We start from the raw sequence: 12696 nt of genomic DNA on the forward strand, positions 1-12696 counted from the left end.
TTTCAGCCCTGACTCCACTAGACCTCCCAGTTTTCGGGTGAAAAATACAACAGATGACATGTCATGCTGCTACTTTAAATGGTACCCGCTCTTCTACATGTGAAGGTCACAGTGCTCAGTCTGGCTGCAGCAGCCCACATGGTGACCCTGTGTGTACATCTGGCCGCTTTCCCACAATCTCTGTCCTTAACTATTTAGTCGATAAATAACCTGGGCTGGAACATCTGTGCCTTGTAAAGCCCTGGACCAGAGATGCCATGGAGTGTTGTGAAGGGGAAGAGAGAAGTTCCTGAACTTTCAGGAACTCTTGGAAAGCAGGAGGGAGTGCCTGGCAGGATGTACTTGGTGTTCCAAGAACAGGGTAGAGAGAAAGTGCCCCTGAATTAGATTCTGCTGGCAAGTCAATGACAGACTGGAGAAGTGTACATGTACTTAGGGACCCAGAGGCTATCAATGACTTTAGCAAAAACTTTGTCGATGGATAAAGAAGATGTGGTACATATTTACAATGGACTGTTACTCAACCATAAAAAAGAATGAAATAATACCATTTGTAGCAACATGGTTGGATCTGGAGATTATCATACTAAGTGAAGAATTCAGGCAGAAAAGAACAAATATGATATTTCAGGCCATGCATGTTTCTTCATGCATAGCCAGCCATGTAATAAGAGTTCCCAGGGTCACCTTTTCCTGCCTCTCACCTTCTCATCAGAAGTTTTCTCAGCCTGGAACGCATATACACGCACTTACACACACACACACACACACACACACACACACACCTCCATGCACACCCACACCTGGTATCTTTTTGAAAAATAAATTTCACTTACCAAAGTAGCTTTTAAAATGCTTATACCTCTTGGCATGCTATTTTTCTCTCCTAAGAAATTTATTCTAGGCTATGGACAAAGCATTAAATAAAATGTAATCAATATTTACAATTTAAAAGTTATTAAATTTATTATTTAAAAAGTTATTAAATGAAATCAGAGTAATGGTGAAATAAATAAGGACTGAAATCTAACAGAATATTTGTAGTCATTAAAATTGGTTCTTTGCACGACAACGGCACAAGGTCAGCTTGAGACCCTCCTCTACACCCTTCCAAAGACATAATAATGACAAAGTACAAGGGAGAAAAAAAAGGACCCTGATGCTGGGAAAGATTGAAGGTGGAAGGAGAAGGGGATGACAGAGGAGGAGATGGTTGGATGGCAATATCGACTCAGTGGACATCTGGAGACAGTGGAGGACAGCCGGGTGTGCTGCAGTCCATGGGGTCACAGAGTGGGACACGACTTAGCAACTGAACAACAGCGACAGGAAGAATAATTATAAAAGACACAGGCACACAGGAGACCAGGGCCACACCTCCCAGGGCCCAGGGAGCAGGAAGGCAGGTGGTGAAATGCACTCGGGCTGCCAATGCCCCTGCAGGCAGAGCAGCAGCTGTGGGAGGTCACTGCTAACCGTACTCCACAGAGGCTCCTGCCCGGACCTGGAGTGTGAAAGGGGTCCCCACTCCTGAAGGGAGGCAGCCAAAGCTGCTGCTGGCAATGATGTCCATGGCTGCACCCCCTCTGAAGCTTAGGCCTGAGAAAGGAAGGACCAGCCTTGTGCCCAGAACTGAGCCAGACTCTGCTGGCCACAGTGACCTGGATCTCACGTCACATCTGACTGGGGGCGCAAATGGTGACAGCAGGCAAGCTCTGAGACTGGGCGGGAGGCAGGATGAGGTCAGAGAATTCCTTCCTCTCTCGAGACCCACGAACACAAAATTCCAAGAAACGTTTTCAGAAACCTCATGCTGAGGGAAGCAGACAACACAGTCATTAGTGGGGAGATGTATTTGCCCCACGTGAAATTAGAACAACAGTCTTACAGGGAAAAGAACTTAAAATAAATATGCTTAAAATTCTCAGTATGTTTTTAAAAAGTCTAGTTTTAGAAGACACGTAATTAGGAAACAAAAAGGAAAACTTCAGACAAGACTAAGGAGCTGTGAAAGAAAAGGAGCCAGGTGGAAATCTTGCAAAAGTACTGAACAAAGGGACGAGTCAAAAAAACAAGCCTGAGTATAATGGAGGGTGATCTCCAAAGTTCTGAGAAAGAAAATGTGTCAACCCAGAACTCTACATCCAGCTAAACCTTTTTGCAAAAATGAAGGGAGATATATTTTCCGGTAAACAAAGATTATAAATTTGCTACTCAAAGACTTTCAGTGAAAGAGCTGGTAGGAGTCTTACTTCAGCAAGAATACAGCAAGTCCAGAGGGAGGGGCTGGGTGCAAGAAATACTGATAAAATACCTCAGTAAATTGAATTAGTTATTGACAATGGAAATTGTAATTGTGTGTGTGTTGTACGGGAACCAACCTTAGACAGTGTTGATGAGAAATGTGGGAGAGAGGCAGGAAGTTAGTCACTGGGTCCTTAAACGTGCTGAGGACCTAGTTCAGGAGTTCAGGAGTCATGGAATAACTCTAACATGTATATGTATGCAATTTTTAATCAAAACTGAAAGAGAAATACAGTCCATAACTTTCAAACCAGCAAAAAATTTTAAAAATTTAAAAATTCCTCTGAGAAATGGAAAGAGAAAATATGCAAAGATAAATGTTGATAAAGATGGTCCAGGAAGCAAGGTAGTCATATTTACAAGTGTGTCTATTATAGCAACAAAATAATAGACTAACTTTACATATATATATATATATATATATGTATAAAGTGCATTTTATAAGAGATACAACTAAAACAGAATGAATCACAAATATTTTCAGTAAAGGGCCAGAAGAACATATGCAAGGAAGTATTAACTGAAAGAAAATTGTTTTAGTGATATTAGTATAGAAAGCATAAAAATTGAAGGTAAAAAGAGAGACCTTACATTATGATGACAAGAGTAATCAATAAAGAAGATATTTGAATGTAATTAGAAAAAAATAAAAATACATTTTGAAAACATAACAGATTTACTGAACAAATCACAGTTCAAAGAGAAATTTATAACACACCAATGAAAATTATGAAATGTTTGGGATGAGGGCCTATGACATTAGTGCATACAAATACTCATGGGATGTATCTAAAGTGGTTCTTGGAGGTAAATTTATAGCCTTAAACATTTATTAAGAGGAAGAAATATTGAAATAAATAAAAAGAAAATAGGTGAAAGGAATAGTAATATCAAGAGCGAAAGTGAACTAAAATGAACATAGAGATCAAAAGATGGGTCTTTAGAAAGTCTAATTAAATAGAAAAGAGCATACAAAAAACAACAGCAAAATAGCTCCAACCAAAACGAACAAGAGAAAAAAGAAAGAAAAAACGAAAATACCAGGAATGATGAAAAGGAGGCTTAACTATAGACAAACTATTCTGAATAACTTAGCATCAATACATTTGAAAAGTTGGACGAAATGTACAACTTTCTAGAAAACATTTACCAGTACATTAATAAAATACATTTATTAATAAAATGCAGAAAATGTGAATAAACCTAGTCACTAAACAAATTGAATTGTTGGTAAAAAGTTAAATGCCCCAAAAGACCCTATCTCAGACAGTTTCAGATTTCCCTGGTGGCTTGGATGGTTAGGGGTGTGCCTGCAATGCAGGAGACCTGGGTTCAAATCCTGGGTCAGGAAGAGCCCCTGGAGAAGGGAATGGCTAACCCACTACAGTATTCTTGGCTGGAGAATTCCTGGCGGGCTACAGTCCAGGCAGTTGCAAAGAGATGGACACAGCTGAGCGACGAACACTTTCAGATAGTTTCAAAGGCACGTGGGTGGCCTTAGAGTTGAATTTTTTCAAACCTTCAAGAGCAGACAATCCCAGCTTCATACAGCCATGGAGACTTTTTCTAGGAACACAAAAACTGGTACATCTGTAAGTGTCTGTAGCACACTAACAAATTAACAGAAAAATATAGTTTAGTATAATTTACAATAGATTCAGAAAGGCACTGAATAAAACTCATGGTGAGTAAACAACTATTAACTAACAAGAAATATAACAAAACATTCTTCACCTAATAAAAGATAGCCTCCCCAAATATACGGTCCATGGAGTTGCAAAGAGTCCGACACGACTGAGCAACTAACACTTGGGACCCTGGGTTGGATCCTTGGTCAGAGAGGTAAGATTCTATGTGCTTCGTGGCATGGCCAAAAAATAAAAATAAATAAAGCAACAATAAGAATAATCAATAATTATAAAATGTAAATACTTTAAACAAACCACTATCTTGCATATCAGATCAGCAAATATTTTAACAATAAGCATCAGTGCTGATAAGCAAACTAGAAGATGGCATTCCTCTCTCTCTGTAGGCGCTTAAATCCAGTAAGCGCTTAAATCCATATGGTTTTTCTTTTGTTCCTGTGTGTGATTTGGGGAATAGACTTTTTGAGACATAAGAATACGATGTGTGTGTGTGCTCAGTCGCTCAGTTGTGTCTGACTCTTTTCATCCCCATGGACTATAGACCACCAGGCTCCTCTGTCCATGAGATTCTCCAGGCAAGAATACTAGAATGATTGCCAGGCCTTCCTCAAGGGGATCTCCCCAACCCAGGGATCGAACTCAAGTGTGTTGCATCTCTTGCATTGCAGGTACTCACTGAGCTACCCGGGATATTAGCATCTTGACACTGGCACATTCATAAGCACTTAGTAAACACCAGTGAAGCGAATGAAAGAAACATGTATAAACTGTTCATATGATTAGGATACATTGCTGTCTTTGTTGAAAATATTTTCCCATTGTGTGACTGATCTTTGATAATGCTGATGGTATTCAATCCTTTTTAGGTCAAGCAACTGGCAAATGGAGGAGGTGGGTCCCAGCTCAGGTGTGTGCAGGGCAAAGCTCATGCTCTCATCTATGACATTTCATTGGATATAAGGAAATGGGTGGGCAGGGACCAGGCAGACCATGAAGGTTTTTAATGCCCTCAGCAAAGGCTTTCGGGCTTTATTAAGTAACTCTCCCGGGTGAGGGAGGGATGGGGCATATACTGGGATTGTGCCTGGAAAGGGGAGGGGTGCCAGGAATTATTTTAATTTAATTGTTTTAAACAGGGGAATGACATGGTCCCACGCGCATTGGAAGGGTGGAGGAGGGATGGATGGGTAGAGCACAGAAGGCTTTTAGGGCAGAAAAGCTGTTTTACATGATACACGCCATCATGCATTTGTTCAGAACCATATTAATTGCAGCACCATGTGGGATGCCAGACATAACCCAGGGACTTCAGTTAACAGTATTGTGTCAATATTGGTTCATCAGCTGAAGTGAACGCACCACCTGAACTCAAGAGGCTTCCAACGGGGAAACTGATGAGGGTGGGCCAGGCTGAGGGAGTGTATAGGAATTCTCTGTACTTTTCAGTCATTGTTCTGGGAAACGAAAACTTTTCTTTAAAAAAAAAGAAAAGAATTGGTACTAAATAAAAAGAGTCATTCTGGTGACAAAAAAGAGGCAGATGGGGGTGTGGTTGGGGAGACGGTGGAGGCAGCGCTGTCCAGGATAGTGGGGTCACGTGCAGCTAACCCAGACCTCCTCCCAGGAGCACAGTCCATTCTGCTGCTCTGAGTGCCCTGGGGATGGGCAGGGGAGGAGCCATGGGGGAGGAGCCGGCAGGGTCCCCCCAGTGCTTTGAGGATGGGGAGCAAGGGCGGGCTGCTGAGCTGTTTCTTCTGACAGTCAAGGTCGGCTCTTGAGAGCAGCCTGCACACCCAGTGGGACTCCTTGCTCAGTCTTTTGTCTCAGCTGCACTTCCTCCCTGTGAGGGTTACCTGGGGAGGCTGGTGCAGCTGTGCTCTGAGTGCAAATGGCAGACGCGCTGCTTTGTGCATGACCTACGTTCCGGGAGGATGGAACCAAGATGACTTTGATAAGGACCGAGTGCAGCTTTGCCAAGGGAGCCACCCACACAGGACCTTTGGAGAAGTGCCCTGAATGCTTGAAGAAATGAACAGCACTCAAAGTTAGCATGAGCAATATCCTCCTGCCAGAAATAAAGACCTATTTAGTGGGCATATTCGATCTTCCAAAGATTCGGAAGAAAATGAATCCGGAGGAATTCAGTTTCTCTTTGAGCATTCTTCTTGGCAAGCCGTGAATCATAAGGCTTATAGTGGGCCACCTCATTGGATCCCCTGGCCCTGGGTTTCTGCCCCCAAGCTCCGAGTGTCCCCAAAAAATATCTTGGAAGATTTTCCACTGCATTTATCTATACTTTTTTAAAAAGTAGAAGTGGGTGGGTATTTGTACATTACATGTCATTCATTATTCCAAATGTAATTTTAATCAGTTCGACATGAAAGCATCTTAATATTTTCGATAATGGCACTGGTAATTTTAAATATTAAAATCCACATTAGGAATTCCCCTGCCTATGTGAAAACTGCAGTATTTGCATTATGAATTGGGAGTCTGACCCAGTCTATCCTTTCTGAGCTCAGGTTTAGATGATCCTCAGTCCGGTTTTCAAGCCCACAGCAAATACCAGGGAGATTAGTGGTAAACAAGACCCTTAACACATCAAAACTAAATGTTTCTAATTATCAACTTTTTAAATAAGCACTCATTATGCAGCTGGGGTAATTCCGCACCGTGTGTTTTCGACACTCAGAGAAGGCTTTTAGGACACACAGCATTACCATAATTTTTTCGACTGGGGTTCTCACAGGACATCAGATGAAGTCCCTACCCTTGATTTTAATTGCAGAGGCTGCATTCTTAATTAAAAACTGTACAAATGGATTTTATGCCATGCCAAAAGAAATCCAAGTTCATTAGTTATAAAATCATTTAAAAATTGATGCAAACGCGAATTCCTTAAAAGTTTGAACTCAAAAGTCCTCATTTTATGTTGAGCTGCTTTTAATCTAGAGAATAATGAAGTCAACATAAATTAAGGGTTTTTTTTTTTTCTGTTTTCTTTTGGGGGGGGTTAGTTTCTGTCTTTCTGTTTTTACATTTTTTTTCCTTGTAGAATGAAATTCATTTTAAATTCAAATTCTTTAGAGAATTGTAGGGGGAAAATCCTTTTGACCTTTCCTCCCTGAGTTTCACAAATGAAAGCTCATAAACCTTTTAATAATTTTGCTTATTAAGGCACAATTACATCATCTTCAATGACAGTAGAAATCAAATTTACCAAGCTATAGAATTAAGAAGAGCTTTCTCTAAATCACATAATTTACTTATTGCTGTAAATTCATAATTTTCTAATTTAAATAATTTTACTCCAAACGGTTATCAAAGCCACACTTGCATTTTTTAAAAACCTTTTTTTTTTTTTTAAACAGCAGAGCTTAAAGAAAAAGAATAACCTTTTTTTTTCTTCTTTTAATCCTGTGTTGCCACGCAGAGTACCTTGCACACAGTGGGAATTCAATAAAAATGTATACTTGTTGAAGGTGTGAGTGCTGGGTCTGTCTGAACAGAGGAAGCTCATCTCTTATAGACAGAAGAAATTTGGGCAGATGGATGCATGGAAATTAGTCAAGACTAAATCACAGCCCAGCATATTCCTAAGAAAATAGCTCTACAACTTTTGTTACAGGGAAAAAAAAAAATGTGTAGCTATACCTTGCAAGTGGCTCAGTGGTAAATAATGTGCCAGCCAGTGCAGGAGACCCAGGAGACATGGGTTCGATCCCTGGGTCAGGAATATTTGCTGAAGTAGGAAATGGCAACCCACTCCAGTACTCTTGCTGGGAAAACTCCATGGACAGAGGAGCCTGGCGGGCTCCAGTCTATGGGGTTGCAAAGAGTCGGACACAACTGAGCAACTGAGCACACAGCATATACCTTCATGGGCTGCTGTCGCATATGCCAGCCACTGGTCCTAGGTGGCTGTTTAAGTTAGCCCAGTGTAGATAAAACCTTACATTCGATTCTGCGGTCATGCCAGCCACATTTTTAATGCTCAACAGCCAGACCATCAGGGGAGGAGGTTCTATGGGGAAGTGTTGACATGAGACATTTCCGTCCAGCGATGTGTTTCTCATTCTTATTGTCCCCTGGATTTTGTCCCCAGGCCATTCTCACCTCACTCTGCACTGAACACCAAAACTTAACAATCACTCCGCTCGTTCAAAGTGCGGCTTTCCCATGAAGCAACCTCCATCCTCTCCTGCTCATGTTTCCTAGGGCCCTTCGCATGAGCATTCTCCCTAGCGCTGCTCAGGCTGGGTGACCGGATCCTTGAAAGCAGGCTTTTACTGCACGTCTCCAGCCACCCAGGCAGTTAACCAAGGGGCTTTATTAAACATTTCCTGTATGAGGACCAGGACTCGCACAATTATCCAAGCTGGCTTCTTTCCAATATCCAGGAGTGGGCTGTGTCAGATGCGTCAGGATGCTGTGGGTCTGACTCATGTGTGACCAGCAGTGGAGGCCAGCTGCCCCACCAGCCCCGAACTCCTCCCCAGAAGGCCTGGGAGTGTGAGTGGAAAGGCTGTGCCACCTGAAGGTGACTTCTAATGACCGCCAGCTCCTACCTAACCAAGGATGCATTTCACTACAATATCCAGAGATTTGGCAGGTGAAAGACAAGCCCTGTTCAGAACCTGAAAACCAGAGTAAAATTCTGGCCTAGTGTGTAACCAGCATAACCTCTGCATGTACTCCTTTTCTGTAGTCTATACTTTCTATACTTCAAGGATCCCCAAAAGATGGAACATGTATCAGTCAGGCAGTGCCGCAGAACAAATGGCTCCAGTGCACTTCCTAAAGCAACAGTTTTTATGCTTCACATGTCCGTGGCTCAATTAGCATTTTGGCTCCTCTGGCAGGCTGGCTCATCTTGGCTGGGCTCACACGTGTCTCTGCAGGCAACAGGGGAGTGGGCTGAGATAGCCATGGCTGGGATGATGGCTCTGTGACACAAGTCTCTGATCTTCCAGGACGAGTTTTCATAGTGGGGACGGCACACAGGAGAGTGAGCCCAGGAACACAAGGCCTCTGGGCATCACCACTGCTCCAGCCTTTCATGGGCTGGCAAGAATTGGAAGGTATCCAAGGAGACCGATGGGTGGGAAAAGAGGTTCCCCTCCTTGGTGGGAAGAACTGTCAAGTCACACAGCAGAGGGCCCACATCCAGAAAGGAAGGAGAGATGGTGGTTATTATTTTTTTTTAATAGAGTTGCTTTATTGAGATATAATTCACATACCATACAATTCACCCATTTTCAAGGGTACAATTCAATGGTTTTTGGTATATTTAGAAAGTTGTGTAATCACCACCACAATCAAATTTAGAATATTTTTGTTAACTTCAAAAAGAGATCCCACAGCCATCTGAAATCACTCCCCATTTTCCTCTGAATTCCCCCACCACCGTCCTAGGCAATACTAATCTGCTTTCTGTCTCTGTGCATATGAGGACTGCAGCTGTTTTTGCAACCCATCTACCCACACAACTGCTCCTTCTAAAGGACTAATATGAAATATGCTCTTCCATGACCTACAGAGCACTGGTCTAAGTAGGTAATAGATGTAATTTCTGCTTGTGTTACACCCTGGGAGGTTAAGCTAATGGGTGCTGAGACCAGAGCCTGAGTTCCATTGTCAGACATCCTCGAGTTGATGCTAAATGGCCATCTTGGACCAGAACCTCTGTGGATGAGTCTCCCATGCCTGGGAGGTTTCCTAGGCAGAGGCAGTTGGCCTCAACCAGGGATGTTCTGGCTTGAAATTTCATATAAAAGCTGCGCAATAACTTTTAGGTTAAGAAAAGTTCATGTTTTCCTCCCATTCCTTTTTTCCCTCTGCTCTTCTCCATCTGCGAATGGAACTAGAAGTGTTGAAATGTTGGAAATTAAAAAAAAGAAAAGAAGAAGAATACTCTCATGGTATTTCCGATCCAAGCAGAGGCAGAAAGTGCCAAGGGATCTCATGGGAGGACCTCTTCTCAATGATTTTCAGTTGAATTTTTACAGGCCCATGAGGTTAGGATAGTTAAACAAACTTTGGATAAATGCCGCTGGCTTTTTATTCATTTATGAACTAACCCTTCAATTCTTTTGAGGTTCAACCATCAGCACTTGCTACAAAGCCTGAACACAAAATGTTTCAATATGATTGGAATCCACAGTGTTCAGAAAAGGTAATAAAATGGAAAATAAAGGCCCAGAATCTCATTTAATACAATTATTCAAAGACTTCTTCATAAATTTTTGTGTACACAGAAATTCTTTTGGGTCAAGTTCAGTAAATCAGCAAATTAGCTAGGCTGGTCCCTGACAATTCGGCAGCATTTCAGAATTCCAAACTTTCTGCCCAGTTGGCTCAGTCTGCCTGTGGATTTCAAATGTCTCACCATAAAGAAACAGGCAGGAGAAAACTGTAAATCTGATCCTCCAAAAGGAAACAGTTGAAGATTTGCACCGCCGAGTCGTGGATCCAACAAAGCCCCTAGAACACAATGTATCCCGGTGAATAATGCGGAGATCATCTTCCCGAATGTACCCCCCACCCCCTGCCCCGCAGGACAGCAGAAGCCTGACAGACTCAGAAACGTCACATCAGGGAGAAGGAAGGAGAGGGGAGACGGGAAGGGGCTGGCCAACTGTTTGGCCCACGACTTTGCATTGGTAAATGCCTCCTTTTCCAGAACTATTCAGGAGACAGAGGGAAGGAAAGTAGCAACGAGGGCTCAATACCTTTAAGTGCTTTTTTGTCTAAAAAGAAAAGCGCCAGGAAGACAGTAAAGTGAGCTGAAGGGAGCCGCGAGCCTCCCCTGCCAAACCAGCCTTTTCTCTGTAAAGCTTTTGTTTCTTCAAAGGTGCCATAAAGCCTGAAAAGGAAGAGAAAGCAGGACTAGAATGTCATTCTTTTCAGATCTTTCTTCTGCCATTGACTTTGATTTCAGACTCTGCAGCCTGCCTACCTTGGCTCTGCTTCCATTCCCCACCCCGTTTTGGGGCCATGAATTAAGTTTATCAGCCAGTGACGGGCTTGTCGTTAGCAACCCAGGTAGTAGCGTACACGGGATCCATTTGTATGGATTCCTTTACAGCTTGAAAGGCAACATCTTGTCTTGGACTTCCCCATTTCAAAGACTTACCTGAGACTGTTTCACAGGCTCTTGGAACTGCAAGAGTCCTTGAGGACCCACAGAGAATAATTGTCTAGCTATGTGCCAGAAAGGAAAAAAAAAAAAAAAATATTACGTGCAATGCAATAAGCTCTCGATTTGTCCTAGAAGCTTTACTAAGAAACTTTAGACCCCTTCTAAATATATCTTGGCTCCTTCCCCGGGAAGAGGAACAATAGAAGGTGACTAGCTAAGGACCTAGTTTCTTTTTTACCCCTTCTCCCAAGCTTCGTTTATCAAAAACAAGTAAGCACACGCCTCAGTGCGTTTTTGCCCTCATCTGTTCCTGCACTTTCTCTTCCTAACCCCCAGCCCCCTTTCTCTCCCTCCAACCGCTAACCCCAGGTCTTTGATCTTTCTAGTTCACACTGGAGTTCAGATATTTGAGTACCTGTGATTTCCAGGCATTGTGCAGGCACTGAGAGAGCCTCGGTGAGCAAGACACAGTTCCCATCCCCAGGGACCTCCGAGGCTAGGGAGAGAAACTTCGATACTGTGCGATGCGTTCTCACCGGAGGTGGACACTCAGGTTTCCTAGCACCTACAGAAGGAAGGCACTGACTTTGATGGGGAAGTCAGGAATGATTTGGGGGGTGGATGGGAGATGTTTTAACAGGATATTAAATATGAGGTCAGAGTTTTTGAGGCAGAAGAAGGAGAGGAAGGTGCTGTAGGAGCAGGAACACAGCCCTGCAAGCACAGAGGAGGGGATGGTGTGTTCAGGAGAGACAGGGCCTACAGTGCGCAGGATGGGAGCAACATCAACACGGCTGCCGGGGAAGGGCTTTGAGTGCCCCAAGGGGGCGTCAGGTTGGGGATGGTACCCCTGGATGGTTGGGAAGTGGCCTGAGAAGTGGGTGGATCAAGAGCAAGATCACCTGCCAGAAAGCTGAACCATCATCCAAGCAAGGGAGGGAGGCGGCCTCAGAGGGGAAACGATAAGATCAGTGGCTGGTGTGCGGTGGAGGGGGCCCGAAGGGAAGCCTTGGGGCTGCCTGAGCTCTAGGTGACTTCAAGAAGGTGACAGTGATGGCATGAGTGCAGAGGCAAAAACCATGGGGAAAATATCAGAGGCAGGCGTGAGAAAGCTGGGGTCATTTATGAGTTGAGTTGTCTAGGAAGGCTGGGGAAATACAGGAATGATTCTGAAGGGGGATCTAGAGAGAGAAACGTGGGATGCCAGGGCATATCAATTGCTGCTGTAAGCCTTGGAAAGACGGAAATGACCCAGAAACCTTCCAGAAAGGGACAGAAAACTTCCACAAAACTTTCCAGTAAAGGACAGAGTGTGAACTACCATGACATGTGCAGATATAAAATGAAGTAAGATTCATATCTTGTCCCTCGCCTCACTCACCTGCTCTGCAAAGCCACAGAGCATGTACACACATCAGGAGGAGAAGAGGGACATCAAACAAGGGAATGCAGGAAGTTGCCATGAGCCTTGGATAAAGTAAGCATTTACTGGTGACATCGGTAGCTTATAGGAAAGAGTGCTGAGGGTAGAGGATGAAAGAGAAAGAGAAGGCAGGGAAGGAGGGCTCAAGCGGATCTCTGCAGACAGAGGGGCTCTACAGG

At 43.4% G+C, this 12696-nt stretch overlaps 1 long non-coding RNA gene across 1 annotated transcript; it reads right to left on the reverse strand.

The window, feature by feature from the left end:
* Positions 1–9157: 9157 nt before the first annotated feature.
* LOC109579060 (uncharacterized) lies at positions 9158–11274 on the reverse strand. The gene is made up of 3 exons (XR_002183769.2): positions 11089–11274; positions 10685–10818; positions 9158–10436 (listed from the first exon to the last, which is right to left on the reverse strand). It is a non-coding gene; the product is annotated as an uncharacterized lncRNA (long non-coding RNA).
* Between the last annotated feature and the right edge of the window lie 1422 nt (positions 11275–12696).

The sequence above is a fragment of the Bos indicus genome, chromosome 26 (genome assembly GCF_029378745.1).
Source record: "Bos indicus isolate NIAB-ARS_2022 breed Sahiwal x Tharparkar chromosome 26, NIAB-ARS_B.indTharparkar_mat_pri_1.0, whole genome shotgun sequence".
NCBI classification, from domain to species: Eukaryota; Metazoa; Chordata; class Mammalia; order Artiodactyla; family Bovidae; genus Bos; species Bos indicus.